At 35.1% G+C, this 16,705-nt stretch overlaps 1 protein-coding gene and 1 long non-coding RNA gene across 2 annotated transcripts in view; one reads left to right on the top strand and one right to left on the bottom strand.

The window, feature by feature from the left end:
- The window catches only part of LOC18103112 (probable LRR receptor-like serine/threonine-protein kinase At1g29720), a 107,090-nt gene that overhangs the window by 31,381 nt on the left and 59,004 nt on the right, over positions 1 to 16,705 (top strand). The gene's annotated exons all lie outside the window — the stretch shown is intronic.
- LOC112325453 (uncharacterized) lies at positions 15,323 to 16,096 on the bottom strand. The gene is made up of 2 exons (XR_002979478.2): positions 15,748 to 16,096; positions 15,323 to 15,524 (listed from the first exon to the last, which is right to left on the bottom strand). It is a non-coding gene; the product is annotated as an uncharacterized LOC112325453 (long non-coding RNA).

Raw genomic sequence — 16,705 nt, forward strand, 5'->3', positions numbered from 1 at the left:
GATTGAGGATGATGATCAATGATGGGAGCCGTTTGATGTTTTTGTAACCATTTCGTAACAGCTAATTTGGAACTTTTGGACTAAGCTGCAAAGGAATCCCACCATTTGATTTTGAATTTGCGAACAAGTACTAGATGTTCGTTTTGTAGGTTATAATCATAAAACCATGAACATACCCATGGAACAAAAAATTTTGTAAGAAGGGAAGAAAACTTCCTTTCAGAAGAAGTTGGTTGAAAATTATTTTTTAAATGGAGGTAACCATTTTCAACCAGAGGATGTTCTTTGAGGTAGTCAACATGACAACTATAGTAGTCCCACCATTGGAGGAACCAGAGGGGAAGGTTTATAGTATTCGAGGTACTATGGAAGTAGAAAAGCCAAGAATGGCTATGGTTTTGATTTTGTAGGAGGAAGGCATTGAACCATGCCTGTTGATAATCCCAGTACGTATAGGAAGTATTGAAGTCCTGGGGGCTTGTACGGAAGTGCATGGGGAAGGAGAGAGGTTGATGTAAGGTTGCCCCCAATCTATAGGGTGGATAACTTTGTGAATGATGCATATAGAATATGTTGGTTCAGTGTGATCAGAATGTAGTTTGAAGTGTTTGAACTTGACATAATTGATAATCTCAAGGATGGCGGCATAGTAGGATTGTGGTTTGGCTAAATTCCAGTGTTTGTAGTACCAATTTGGAGGGAAACTTTTTGAAGCAGCAATGGAAGGGTTTTCATGATAAAGTCCTTCTTCCATAGTTAAAATATTTTCAAAAGTAGTTTTGAAAATATATTTGGATTTGATTTTTTGAAAGCTGGTTTGTTGTAAAGAAATGAGGGGTTTTAAAGCAGAAAATCCTCCTTGGGGTTTTGAAAGAGATTTGGAAACACTACCTGTTTGAGATACGGAATCACTAGAGGCTTGTTGAGACACTTTTTGTAATGCCAGAAGTAATTCTGGTGATTTGGATATAGTGTCAACCTAATGTTGAACCGTGTCTGTTTGGACCTGTGGTGGTTTTGTAGTTTTTTCTTCGTCAATAACTGCCTCATACCAGGATTTGATAGGTTTGGCAGCTAAGATGGCTGAAGACATGAGTTTTGCAGAAGGCTTGGGGCTCTCTGGTTTTGTAGGCTGGGTTTGGGGGGCTTTTCCCTTGTCTTTGGCTTTGGCTTTAGGAGGCATCATGACCTGTTTTGGAGGAATTCTTGGGTTAGGAAATCAAGGATAGAATTTGAATATGCTTTAATATAAACATCATCGAAATCAAAAATGCTTAAAATAGCTTACCATCGAGCAAAAATCTGTTTTGACGCAAGATTTTGGACATCTTTTTGTAAAACTTCTTTTGCAGATTTGCAGTCAACACATAAAAGAAATTTTTGATTCAATAAATCGCTTTGAAATTTTGTAATACAAAGAACAATTGAAAGGATCTCCTTTTTTATAGTAAAGTAATTTTTTTGACAATCATTCCAGTGGGCGGATGTGTACTAGAGTATTTGTTCTTTGTTATTTTGTACTTGTTTAAGAATTCCACCATATCCTAGATCAGAGGCATCGATTTCGACTATCTTAGGAGCTAATGGATTAGCTAAATGGAGGAGAGGAATGGTTTGAACCGGTTTCTTAATCTGTTTGACTAGATCGGTATGAAGGTCAGACCAAGAAACGGGGTTGGTTTTTAATCTGTCATGTAGAGGTTTAGCTAGACGACTAATATTGGGATAATAATCCATAACATAATTTAGACTGCCTAAAAACCTCTGCAATTGGGTTTTATCAGTGATCTTATCAGGAAATTTATTTGTAAAGGTTAAAGATCTCTCTATTGGTGTTACAGTACCTTGACAGATATAATGGCCTAGGAAACGGATACGGGTTAGGAAAAGAGAAATTTTTATTTTAGAAACAACTAAACCATTTTGTTTTGCAGTACGAAAGAATGTATATAGATGTTTGAAATGTTGATCTATGGAATGTGAAAAAATAAGCACATCGTCAATGTAAACAATGCAGAATTTTGAATGTGCATTGAAGATGTCATTCATGATGCGTTGAAATTCAGATGGTGCATTTTTTAAGCCAAAAGGCATGACATTCCATTCGTATTAGCCAAAAGAAACTGTAAAAGCAGTTTTATATCTATCTTTGGGATCAATTTGGATTTGCCAAAATCCGGATTTCATATCCAATTTAGAAAATATGAATGTAGAGTGCAATTTTTATAACAAATCTTTTTTGTTGGGGATCGGATATCTGATCCATTTTAAAGCAGAATTTAAAAGGTTTGTAATTGATCACAAGTCTTGGTGTGCCTCTTTCGATTTCAGAGTTTTTATTTACATAGAAGGATGCACAAAACCAGGGTAATCGAGATTTTTGGATAAGACCTTTAGACTCGAAATCACGGATTTCAAGTTGGCAATGCTGTTCTAAATCAACATTCATTTGTATAGGTCTTGCTTTGGTAGGTATAAGTTTTTCTGAAAAAGTATCTTCATATGGAAGATCAACAATGTGTTGTTTTCTTTTCCAGAAAGCATTGGGTAAGTCTGAATAGATCTGTTGTTCAATCTTATTTTGAAAATCAATTATTTTTTTTTGTAAATCAGAGTTTTGTAATTGCTTATTGATACGACAAAAAGAAACATGGTTTTGCAAATCATGCAGATAGAATTGTTTTCCATGAATCAATACATTGATGTGATATGTATGTATGGAGCATGCTAGTTACAAAACCTTGACCGAACAACTGTTGTCGGTATTTATGGGCCGATCGTTTATAAAGAGGCTTTTGGCTCGAATATTTTTTGGGTTGTGAACAGGTTCCACTGCAGGAGGGTTTTTTGGTGGAAAGGTCAAACTGGTGACAGAAACTACCAAGTTCTTGCATGGTACGTTTCATTTCCTACTTAAGGTGTTTTTGGAGTTTGAGGTCCTGGTACATCTTAAGACCTTCTTTTTGTGTGAAGCTCACAAGTTCACTATATATGAGCTGGTCATATGGGATGGTTTTGGTTGTAAAGGTATCCTTGATTTTGTTTCGGACCTTTTCTCCTAAGAGAATCGGTAAGCCTATGAGGAATTTTTCTTTCCAAAAAGGCTGGTTTGAATCTTCTCGAAGCATAACACGAGTAAGGAATGTATTTTTGTACCACTGAAAGTCACTGAGCTTCGTACACCGAAGGTTGGAGAGAAGTTCAGCATTTTTATCTTTCATATGGAAAGGATCTCCGATAAAATGTAAGGAAATGGTAAGGATAAGGGTGGACACAACATCTTGGATGGTGTTTCCTGAGGGGTCAAGAATAGGTGTTTGGTCTTCATAGGTTATATAGAGTTTAGAATATATAGGTGGCCTGTTTTAGTAAGATGGTAATCCCATCATCCTTTAAGCTGGCCAGAGAAAGCCTGCAATAAGGAGTTCAGTTATGGCTTTGTCTGGGGTTCCTATTTGGGTCTTGTAGGCATTAGCTGTCATGATCATTTGTTGAAGGGTGTTTAGGATATTGTATTCGGACATTCCATCTATGTTCCATTCATAGAGGGAGGATGCATTATATTTGTGTTGGCTAATGACAGTTGGTTCAGTAGATATGGAAATGTCTGGAGCAATGGTTGTTTTGGGAGCTTGTCAGGTAAGTCTGTTTAGTTGAAGAGGTTATTTTTTATAAGTATCTGTATCGGAGGTTGATACGGTGTTATTTTGGAGAGTATTAACCTGATTTGTAGAGGATGAAGGGTTGGATTGTTGAGGTGTGTTCGGGACAGTCAAGGTTGTTCGGTCAAGGTTTTGTAAGTGTGTTTTAATGGCTCCAAGAAAATCTGTTTGATTTTCCTGAATTTGTGCTTGGCTAGTTTTAGTAACTTGATATGGTTTGAAAACTGGGTTTTTAGCTTAAGGTCAATGGTGTTCTTATCAGTGATGAATTGGACCGGGTTTTTTTGTATGTGTTTTTTCAATCTGGTAAGTTGTTTACCTATGGTATGGAGGTTGGTATTCCTGAAATTGTTTTGTTGGATGATATGTTTGGTATTTGTGAGGGTATCCTCTCCGGGTAATTTGTATAGGGCTGCATCAACTGTTTGGTCCTTGTGGGTAAGCTGTATGTTACGTAATGGTGGATGGTCGGATTCAACTGTGAGTCCACTGGCGAGGGTCCATGTAGGAGTTTTGGGATGGGTTGTAATAGGACATGCATGTTTAATGGATGTAAATGGATATGTAATATGTTGTACTGATGCGTAATGAAATTCAAACCAATCAAAGAATAAAATTTGTACTTTATGGGTCTCAATGTAAGCATAAAATAGTTTTTGGATATCATTTCTCTGTTGGCAGAAATGTTGAAAAAATCAAGATCGTTTTTCAATAGTATGATCACCATAAAAATCTCTTCTGAGAAGAGTTTTGTTCATGACAAAATATTTTTCTGAAGTCAAAACATTCAACTCGTTTTGGATGTTTTCAGTAACGGCTAAAAAGGTTGGGGAAGTTGGAGGAGATGGTTGCTCAAGGTCTGTATAAACAAGTTTTGGTATATTTGTAGTATATTCCGCATTTTGGAAACTAGTAGAAGGGATATCGAATGTAGATTTTCTAGGTGAGGTTGTGTGATAAGGGATATTGATAACATAAGGGATTTTGGAAATTCTTCCTAGATCTTCCATAGTATTATTATTATTAGTATTATTAGTATTGTTGTTGTTGTTTATAATTTATACAATTAACCTCCCTGTGGTTCGACCCCGGTCTTGCCGGGTTATTTATTACTTCAACACTCCTGCACTTGGGAGAAGACATCAATCTTTTGGTCGTGTCAATAGGGGAGGTGCTTCTGAATTTTTTTAAAATAATCAAATTTGATTATTTATTTATTCGTTAAATTTGTTTAGATGTGTAGAATGAAATTAACAGCACGTCGTCAACATATGGTTGCAGCTAGTTCTTCTAGCAACGAGGATGACATGTCCTTAGGAGTCGATCAAGAAGAGGCACCTGCACCGACTCGCGATACTGCATCTTCCAGCGCGGTTTCACATTGCAGAGGCAGTGTGCCTTCACAGCGGGGTCAATTCACTTACAAGTACGAGGCACATTGAAAGGACAACCTTTTAATGTAAGTTTGTTTTAGTTTTTTTTTTTTTACTTATAACATAATTTATGAACTAATTAATATTTCATTAATTTTATTTATTTTTAGGTTCATAAACATTGAGGTCGCCCGAGTAATAACATCGACGTTTAAATCATCGATGGAGATTCTATTATTTTAATGGAGTCAAGTTTCCAGACATCCTGATTGGATACCTTATATCGGTGCATGGTTTCAAAGATTTGAGGTTGGTGTTAACTTCTAATTTTATTTATTTTTAATAAATTATTATTTTTATTTTAAATAAATTAGTTATACATAGCACAAATTCGAGTGGGATAGTGTGCATGATAATGTTGCAAAGAGGGTGTGGGAGAATCACGCGACAACTACGTAACATTGAAAACTATACGATATATTTAAAAAAAATATATGTTTTAAAATCTAATTTATTATTATGAAAGTAGGTTGCGTGATTTTTGGTATGAAGCGCAGAAAAAAACCAAAAAATATGTTAGAGATAACGGTCTACAAGGCTGGAATGACATGGCGGTTTGAAAGGATTTCAGGCCGCCAAACATCCCGGAGGATATATGGCCGCTATATATCTAGCATGTGACGTCTGAGCAGTTCACACGACACTCAAAGTCCGGAGCCGACAATCAAAATCGGCAAATTCATGGTTCGGTGACCACGCACACCAGCTACTCTATTGCATTCACTACACATATGAAGCGGTTGGTAAGATTAATTTTAATGAAATCTATCGTTAATTAATTTGTTGTTATTTATAAATATATTTAACTTGCAACATTTTTTTCTTACAGGCTATGTCTCTTGGGTGTGAGCCGAGTCCATTGGAGCTGTTTGTGTAGACGCACGTGCGGAGTGAAGACCGCTAAAAAGGGGTGCAACAGTTCATCGACAACCACTCTCAACACTTCATGGTATGATCGTTCAACCATTTTATTTCATAAGTTATTATTTTCTTAAATTGAATATGATGAATTCTTTTTTTAATTTTCAAGAGACATATAATAGCCAGTTGAGGGAGAGATACAGGGACAATCCTTCGACCCACCCGGATTTTGATTTGGATTTGTGAATGAAGGTAGGATCATCTGGTGGATCCGATAAAAATTGGGTGTACGGACTCTCTAACACTATGTACGGCCGATAACTTGCGAGCGGCCTATAACGTCTCAACCATTGGAAGCTTCCAATCAATATCGAGCACCCAGTCTAAGGAGATTATGGCCTTGAAACAACAATATCAACAACTCTCGGTGAATTATAAACAACTCTGCAAGCTCATCATGGACATGAGATCATAGATGGGTAGTATGTGTGCGCCCGTTTTTTAGATGTATGGTCCCGGGAACGACTAGTCTCCTCCTCCTCCTCCAGCTCCACCATTATTCTAGTTCAATTTTTTTTTTTTTGAAACACTTTAAAATTGTAATGAATATTTGGATGAATATTATTTAACTTATTTTTATATTTTTAATGTTTTATACAATTTTATTTGCTTAATTGGTTTTTTTTTTTACTATTATTCTATATAATTTTATATTATTTATTCTACGCAATATTATTTTTGAAAATATTTTTAAATTACAACAGATGGTTTACAAACAGAATTATTTCTTCAGTATTTTACAAAAAGTTGCAAAATATTTATTGCATATGTCACAATCACTGACGTTTCTATAGACGAAATGAGTTCGTTGGTATTTCATAGAGAGTTGCAAAATATTTACTGCACATGCCACAATCACCTATGTAGTTATTCCGTCGGTAACTTTACCGATGGAACTACAGACGGAATGAATCCGTCGGTATATTTTCAGCAAGAATGTTTTTTTTTTCCTGTATTTTACGTCTGTAAAACCATCGGTTTTTATTTTATTTTTTTATCGACAGAATTAGTGACAGAACATGGAATTACCAATGAGCGGTATTTCAATGGACTTATTCCGTCGGGGATTTAGTCGGTGAAATTCTTACCGACGGATAATATCTGTCGGTAAAACTATCAGAGTAACTAACAGAGTTTGGATGAAAGTGCTTGATTAGAATTCTTAATTGAGTTGGTGTATTTAAACAAAAATAAAATAAAATTCATGCATTTGATTGATAAAAAGGTGTAAAATTGGTGTACTGTTAATGCAATTATCCCTTGTTTATGTTGTGTTATAATTTTTCTTTATTTGATTTTTGAGATTTGACACAGCTTGGATGTTAGTGAACAATGATGATGTACAATTTAGACCTTAAAAGTTATACTTTCATTGCCCTTAAATTTTTTATACTTTTCATATTTTATATTATTACTGTTCATAGTATTGGATGTTGTTCGCATATTAAATGGTAGGACAATTTTGTATAATTTAATTTCTAATTATTTTAAAAACAAAATTAAAATAACAAGAATTAAAATTGATATTGATAAAAATTATTGATATTTTAAAATTTTGTAAGAAGGGAAGAAAACTTCCTTTCAGAAGAAGTTGGTTGAAAATTATTTTTTAAATGGAGGTAACCATTTTCAACCAGAGGATGTTCTTTGAGGTAGTCAACATGACAACTATAGTAGTCCCACCATTGGAGGAACCAGAGGGGAAGGTTTATAGTATTCGAGGTACTATGGAAGTAGAAAAGCCAAGAATGGCTATGGTTTTGATTTTGTAGGAGGAAGGCATTGAACCATGCCTGTTGATAATCCCAGTACGTATAGGAAGTATTGAAGTCCTGGGGGCTTGTACGGAAGTGCATGGGGAAGGAGAGAGGTTGATGTAAGGTTGCCCCCAATCTATAGGGTGGATAACTTTGTGAATGATGCATATAGAATATGTTGGTTCAGTGTGATCAGAATGTAGTTTGAAGTGTTTGAACTTGACATAATTGATAATCTCAAGGATGGCGGCATAGTAGGATTGTGGTTTGGCTAAATTCCAGTGTTTGTAGTACCAATTTGGAGGGAAACTTTTTGAAGCAGCAATGGAAGGGTTTTCATGATAAAGTCCTTCTTCCATAGTTAAAATATTTTCAAAAGTAGTTTTGAAAATATATTTGGATTTGATTTTTTGAAAGCTGGTTTGTTGTAAAGAAATGAGGGGTTTTAAAGCAGAAAATCCTCCTTGGGGTTTTGAAAGAGATTTGGAAACACTACCTGTTTGAGATACGGAATCACTAGAGGCTTGTTGAGACACTTTTTGTAATGCCAGAAGTAATTCTGGTGATTTGGATATAGTGTCAACCTAATGTTGAACCGTGTCTGTTTGGACCTGTGGTGGTTTTGTAGTTTTTTCTTCGTCAATAACTGCCTCATACCAGGATTTGATAGGTTTGGCAGCTAAGATGGCTGAAGACATGAGTTTTGCAGAAGGCTTGGGGCTCTCTGGTTTTGTAGGCTGGGTTTGGGGGGCTTTTCCCTTGTCTTTGGCTTTGGCTTTAGGAGGCATCATGACCTGTTTTGGAGGAATTCTTGGGTTAGGAAATCAAGGATAGAATTTGAATATGCTTTAATATAAACATCATCGAAATCAAAAATGCTTAAAATAGCTTACCATCGAGCAAAAATCTGTTTTGACGCAAGATTTTGGACATCTTTTTGTAAAACTTCTTTTGCAGATTTGCAGTCAACACATAAAAGAAATTTTTGATTCAATAAATCGCTTTGAAATTTTGTAATACAAAGAACAATTGAAAGGATCTCCTTTTTTATAGTAAAGTAATTTTTTTGACAATCATTCCAGTGGGCGGATGTGTACTAGAGTATTTGTTCTTTGTTATTTTGTACTTGTTTAAGAATTCCACCATATCCTAGATCAGAGGCATCGATTTCGACTATCTTAGGAGCTAATGGATTAGCTAAATGGAGGAGAGGAATGGTTTGAACCGGTTTCTTAATCTGTTTGACTAGATCGGTATGAAGGTCAGACCAAGAAACGGGGTTGGTTTTTAATCTGTCATGTAGAGGTTTAGCTAGACGACTAATATTGGGATAATAATCCATAACATAATTTAGACTGCCTAAAAACCTCTGCAATTGGGTTTTATCAGTGATCTTATCAGGAAATTTATTTGTAAAGGTTAAAGATCTCTCTATTGGTGTTACAGTACCTTGACAGATATAATGGCCTAGGAAACGGATACGGGTTAGGAAAAGAGAAATTTTTATTTTAGAAACAACTAAACCATTTTGTTTTGCAGTACGAAAGAATGTATATAGATGTTTGAAATGTTGATCTATGGAATGTGAAAAAATAAGCACATCGTCAATGTAAACAATGCAGAATTTTGAATGTGCATTGAAGATGTCATTCATGATGCGTTGAAATTCAGATGGTGCATTTTTTAAGCCAAAAGGCATGACATTCCATTCGTATTAGCCAAAAGAAACTGTAAAAGCAGTTTTATATCTATCTTTGGGATCAATTTGGATTTGCCAAAATCCGGATTTCATATCCAATTTAGAAAATATGAATGTAGAGTGCAATTTTTATAACAAATCTTTTTTGTTGGGGATCGGATATCTGATCCATTTTAAAGCAGAATTTAAAAGGTTTGTAATTGATCACAAGTCTTGGTGTGCCTCTTTCGATTTCAGAGTTTTTATTTACATAGAAGGATGCACAAAACCAGGGTAATCGAGATTTTTGGATAAGACCTTTAGACTCGAAATCACGGATTTCAAGTTGGCAATGCTGTTCTAAATCAACATTCATTTGTATAGGTCTTGCTTTGGTAGGTATAAGTTTTTCTGAAAAAGTATCTTCATATGGAAGATCAACAATGTGTTGTTTTCTTTTCCAGAAAGCATTGGGTAAGTCTGAATAGATCTGTTGTTCAATCTTATTTTGAAAATCAATTATTTTTTTTTGTAAATCAGAGTTTTGTAATTGCTTATTGATACGACAAAAAGAAACATGGTTTTGCAAATCATGCAGATAGAATTGTTTTCCATGAATCAATACATTGATGTGATATGTATGTATGGAGCATGCTAGTTACAAAACCTTGACCGAACAACTGTTGTCGGTATTTATGGGCCGATCGTTTATAAAGAGGCTTTTGGCTCGAATATTTTTTGGGTTGTGAACAGGTTCCACTGCAGGAGGGTTTTTTTGGTGGAAAGGTCAAACTGGTGACAGAAACTACCAAGTTCTTGCATGGTACGTTTCATTTCCTACTTAAGGTGTTTTTGGAGTTTGAGGTCCTGGTACATCTTAAGACCTTCTTTTTGTGTGAAGCTCACAAGTTCACTATATATGAGCTGGTCATATGGGATGGTTTTGGTTGTAAAGGTATCCTTGATTTTGTTTCGGACCTTTTCTCCTAAGAGAATCGGTAAGCCTATGAGGAATTTTTCTTTCCAAAAAGGCTGGTTTGAATCTTCTCGAAGCATAACACGAGTAAGGAATGTATTTTTGTACCACTGAAAGTCACTGAGCTTCGTACACCGAAGGTTGGAGAGAAGTTCAGCATTTTTATCTTTCATATGGAAAGGATCTCCGATAAAATGTAAGGAAATGGTAAGGATAAGGGTGGACACAACATCTTGGATGGTGTTTCCTGAGGGGTCAAGAATAGGTGTTTGGTCTTCATAGGTTATATAGAGTTTAGAATATATAGGTGGCCTGTTTTAGTAAGATGGTAATCCCATCATCCTTTAAGCTGGCCAGAGAAAGCCTGCAATAAGGAGTTCAGTTATGGCTTTGTCTGGGGTTCCTATTTGGGTCTTGTAGGCATTAGCTGTCATGATCATTTGTTGAAGGGTGTTTAGGATATTGTATTCGGACATTCCATCTATGTTCCATTCATAGAGGGAGGATGCATTATATTTGTGTTGGCTAATGACAGTTGGTTCAGTAGATATGGAAATGTCTGGAGCAATGGTTGTTTTGGGAGCTTGTCAGGTAAGTCTGTTTAGTTGAAGAGGTTATTTTTTATAAGTATCTGTATCGGAGGTTGATACGGTGTTATTTTGGAGAGTATTAACCTGATTTGTAGAGGATGAAGGGTTGGATTGTTGAGGTGTGTTCGGGACAGTCAAGGTTGTTCGGTCAAGGTTTTGTAAGTGTGTTTTAATGGCTCCAAGAAAATCTGTTTGATTTTCCTGAATTTGTGCTTGGCTAGTTTTAGTAACTTGATATGGTTTGAAAACTGGGTTTTTAGCTTAAGGTCAATGGTGTTCTTATCAGTGATGAATTGGACCGGGTTTTTTTGTATGTGTTTTTTCAATCTGGTAAGTTGTTTACCTATGGTATGGAGGTTGGTATTCCTGAAATTGTTTTGTTGGATGATATGTTTGGTATTTGTGAGGGTATCCTCTCCGGGTAATTTGTATAGGGCTGCATCAACTGTTTGGTCCTTGTGGGTAAGCTGTATGTTACGTAATGGTGGATGGTCGGATTCAACTGTGAGTCCACTGGCGAGGGTCCATGTAGGAGTTTTGGGATGGGTTGTAATAGGACATGCATGTTTAATGGATGTAAATGGATATGTAATATGTTGTACTGATGCGTAATGAAATTCAAACCAATCAAAGAATAAAATTTGTACTTTATGGGTCTCAATGTAAGCATAAAATAGTTTTTGGATATCATTTCTCTGTTGGCAGAAATGTTGAAAAAATCAAGATCGTTTTTCAATAGTATGATCACCATAAAAATCTCTTCTGAGAAGAGTTTTGTTCATGACAAAATATTTTTCTGAAGTCAAAACATTCAACTCGTTTTGGATGTTTTCAGTAACGGCTAAAAAGGTTGGGGAAGTTGGAGGAGATGGTTGCTCAAGGTCTGTATAAACAAGTTTTGGTATATTTGTAGTATATTCCGCATTTTGGAAACTAGTAGAAGGGATATCGAATGTAGATTTTCTAGGTGAGGTTGTGTGATAAGGGATATTGATAACATAAGGGATTTTGGAAATTCTTCCTAGATCTTCCATAGTATTATTATTATTAGTATTATTAGTATTGTTGTTGTTGTTTATAATTTATACAATTAACCTCCCTGTGGTTCGACCCCGGTCTTGCCGGGTTATTTATTACTTCAACACTCCTGCACTTGGGAGAAGACATCAATCTTTTGGTCGTGTCAATAGGGGAGGTGCTTCTGAATTTTTTTAAAATAATCAAATTTGATTATTTATTTATTCGTTAAATTTGTTTAGATGTGTAGAATGAAATTAACAGCACGTCGTCAACATATGGTTGCAGCTAGTTCTTCTAGCAACGAGGATGACATGTCCTTAGGAGTCGATCAAGAAGAGGCACCTGCACCGACTCGCGATACTGCATCTTCCAGCGCGGTTTCACATTGCAGAGGCAGTGTGCCTTCACAGCGGGGTCAATTCACTTACAAGTACGAGGCACATTGAAAGGACAACCTTTTAATGTAAGTTTGTTTTAGTTTTTTTTTTTTTACTTATAACATAATTTATGAACTAATTAATATTTCATTAATTTTATTTATTTTTAGGTTCATAAACATTGAGGTCGCCCGAGTAATAACATCGACGTTTAAATCATCGATGGAGATTCTATTATTTTAATGGAGTCAAGTTTCCAGACATCCTGATTGGATACCTTATATCGGTGCATGGTTTCAAAGATTTGAGGTTGGTGTTAACTTCTAATTTTATTTATTTTTAATAAATTATTATTTTTATTTTAAATAAATTAGTTATACATAGCACAAATTCGAGTGGGATAGTGTGCATGATAATGTTGCAAAGAGGGTGTGGGAGAATCACGCGACAACTACGTAACATTGAAAACTATACGATATATTTAAAAAAAATATATGTTTTAAAATCTAATTTATTATTATGAAAGTAGGTTGCGTGATTTTTGGTATGAAGCGCAGAAAAAAACCAAAAAATATGTTAGAGATAACGGTCTACAAGGCTGGAATGACATGGCGGTTTGAAAGGATTTCAGGCCGCCAAACATCCCGGAGGATATATGGCCGCTATATATCTAGCATGTGACGTCTGAGCAGTTCACACGACACTCAAAGTCCGGAGCCGACAATCAAAATCGGCAAATTCATGGTTCGGTGACCACGCACACCAGCTACTCTATTGCATTCACTACACATATGAAGCGGTTGGTAAGATTAATTTTAATGAAATCTATCGTTAATTAATTTGTTGTTATTTATAAATATATTTAACTTGCAACATTTTTTTCTTACAGGCTATGTCTCTTGGGTGTGAGCCGAGTCCATTGGAGCTGTTTGTGTAGACGCACGTGCGGAGTGAAGACCGCTAAAAAGGGGTGCAACAGTTCATCGACAACCACTCTCAACACTTCATGGTATGATCGTTCAACCATTTTATTTCATAAGTTATTATTTTCTTAAATTGAATATGATGAATTCTTTTTTTAATTTTCAAGAGACATATAATAGCCAGTTGAGGGAGAGATACAGGGACAATCCTTCGACCCACCCAGATTTTGATTTGGATTTGTGAATGAAGGTAGGATCATCTGGTGGATCCGATAAAAATTGGGTGTACGGACTCTCTAACACTATGTACGGCCGATAACTTGCGAGCGGCCTATAACGTCTCAACCATTGGAAGCTTCCAATCAATATCGAGCACCCAGTCTAAGGAGATTATGGCCTTGAAACAACAATATCAACAACTCTCGGTGAATTATAAACAACTCTGCAAGCTCATCATGGACATGAGATCATAGATGGGTAGTATGTGTGCGCCCGTTTTTTAGATGTATGGTCCCGGGAACGACTAGTCTCCTCCTCCTCCTCCAGCTCCACCATTATTCTAGTTCAATTTTTTTTTTTTGAAACACTTTAAAATTGTAATGAATATTTGGATGAATATTATTTAACTTATTTTTATATTTTTAATGTTTTATACAATTTTATTTGCTTAATTGGTTTTTTTTTTACTATTATTCTATATAATTTTATATTATTTATTCTACGCAATATTATTTTTGAAAATATTTTTAAATTACAACAGATGGTTTACAAACAGAATTATTTCTTCAGTATTTTACAAAAAGTTGCAAAATATTTATTGCATATGTCACAATCACTGACGTTTCTATAGACGAAATGAGTTCGTTGGTATTTCATAGAGAGTTGCAAAATATTTACTGCACATGCCACAATCACCTATGTAGTTATTCCGTCGGTAACTTTACCGATGGAACTACAGACGGAATGAATCCGTCGGTATATTTTCAGCAAGAATGTTTTTTTTTTCCTGTATTTTACGTCTGTAAAACCATCGGTTTTTATTTTATTTTTTTATCGACAGAATTAGTGACAGAACATGGAATTACCAATGAGCGGTATTTCAATGGACTTATTCCGTCGGGGATTTAGTCGGTGAAATTCTTACCGACGGATAATATCTGTCGGTAAAACTATCAGAGTAACTAACAGAGTTTGGATGAAAGTGCTTGATTAGAATTCTTAATTGAGTTGGTGTATTTAAACAAAAATAAAATAAAATTCATGCATTTGATTGATAAAAAGGTGTAAAATTGGTGTACTGTTAATGCAATTATCCCTTGTTTATGTTGTGTTATAATTTTTCTTTATTTGATTTTTGAGATTTGACACAGCTTGGATGTTAGTGAACAATGATGATGTACAATTTAGACCTTAAAAGTTATACTTTCATTGCCCTTAAATTTTTTATACTTTTCATATTTTATATTATTACTGTTCATAGTATTGGATGTTGTTCGCATATTAAATGGTAGGACAATTTTGTATAATTTAATTTCTAATTATTTTAAAAACAAAATTAAAATAACAAGAATTAAAATTGATATTGATAAAAATTATTGAGTGCATGAATACTCATTATAATATTTTGTGTTGGCTTTGTGTGTTTAGAAATTTCAAGGTAGTTATGGAAATCAAGTGGTAAGTTGTGAATTATGAAAAGTTGTATACGCAATGCAATGTGGAAAATATTAGCATATTAAATAAAATTAAAGATTTGACTAAGTTATAAGATTGGGAATGAGTCAAATAAAATAAATAATACTTCAACTAAAAGAAAAATGATGCTAGTAAATGTTGTTGTGTAATAATGTCAATGTAAGGGTTAAATAATTTACGGTAAACTTTGATGTAAAGAAATCTAATATGGTATTGTGTATTATTGTAAAACAAGGAAATTAATACATAAGATAATAGAAATTAGAAATGGACTAACCTTAACACATTGAGAACCGAGAATCAAGAAGCTTAATTACAAGAAATTACAACACACAAAAACAGCAAGCAAGCAATTAAACACATTCACAGAATACGTAGACAAATTACATATAATTAAGAAGCTTAGTTAAAGTTAATGGAAAGTGACCTTGACAAGAGTGCAATCCTGGAAATCTGCTTCGTTCCTTCGTTGTTTATGCAAAATTACAGAATCTGCAACACCAAAGCAAGCAAGAATGCAAGATGAAACAGAGCATAGGTGAATACAGAGCAGTGCAGCACCACTTCTCCTCTGAAAAAATACCCAGCAGCAAATCATGTAATAGTAGAATATATATATATATATCAGATTCACAAAATACCTAGATAATTTTTGTCTCTAATCACCACCATTAGACAGAAAAAACAAAGCTTGGGACTGGGAATCAATTCTTACCTTCGTCTCACCAAGAACGCTCCGGATCGGGGGAAATTGATTTCTTAAATTGCTGGGGAAAGGGGAAAGGGGAAAGGGGGAAGGGGAAAGGGAAAAGGAGTCAGGTCAGGGAGACGGGGAGAGTGGGAGATGGGGACTTGGAAACTGGAAAGAGACTGGTGCTTTGCAATTTTGCATTTCTATTTGTCTGCCCTCTGCAACTCTGCATTTGCCTTTTGGTGAAGTGAAACTGTGAGCGTGAAGGCGTGAAACGGTGTGAAAGTGAAATTTTTTAATAACTCGTGGAATCGTTACGTTTTTTACGTTTTTACCGAGTCAACCCGTTTTTTTGCGAGTTTGACCGAGTCAACCCGATTTTGCTGGTTTTCGAGTTTTAACCCCGATTCTACACGTTTTTTGTGTTTTAACTCGTAAAATCGGACGATTTTACGAGTTAAAACGCATTTTTAACAACCATGCAAGGGAGGATAGGTTACTGTGATGATAGGTGGATTGTTTTGCATGGTGATGGATGGTTGTGATTATGATGTTGATTTTCTTGCAGGTTATTACACAAATAAAATTTTAGGTAGAGGGAAAAACTTTACTGAAATTTGATTACTTTACATTGGGAGGTATAAATTTAATTAAATCGGGTAAATATACCTATTTAATTTGTTATATTTGATATCAGAGGACTGGTTGTGTTCGAGTAGATTTTGTGAATTTGAAAGGGATTAATGGTAAAGGCTATACATTGCAGGATGATCACGGGGAGGGTGCATAATTGCACTAACTTGATGCTTAAGATGCTGATAGTGGTTGAAACTTAATGTTGGAAGTATTAGTGAGGAAGATCAAGTTGATGAGCAAACAATAAAGATCCTTGCAACACACTGTTTGTAACCTAATTTTGACCCATTTATTTTTAATTTTATCCACAATAAAGAGGGTAAATCTTGAAATTTAAAAGATTAGG

The sequence above is a fragment of the Populus trichocarpa genome, chromosome 11 (assembly GCF_000002775.5).
Source record: "Populus trichocarpa isolate Nisqually-1 chromosome 11, P.trichocarpa_v4.1, whole genome shotgun sequence".
NCBI classification, from domain to species: domain Eukaryota; kingdom Viridiplantae; phylum Streptophyta; class Magnoliopsida; order Malpighiales; family Salicaceae; genus Populus; species Populus trichocarpa.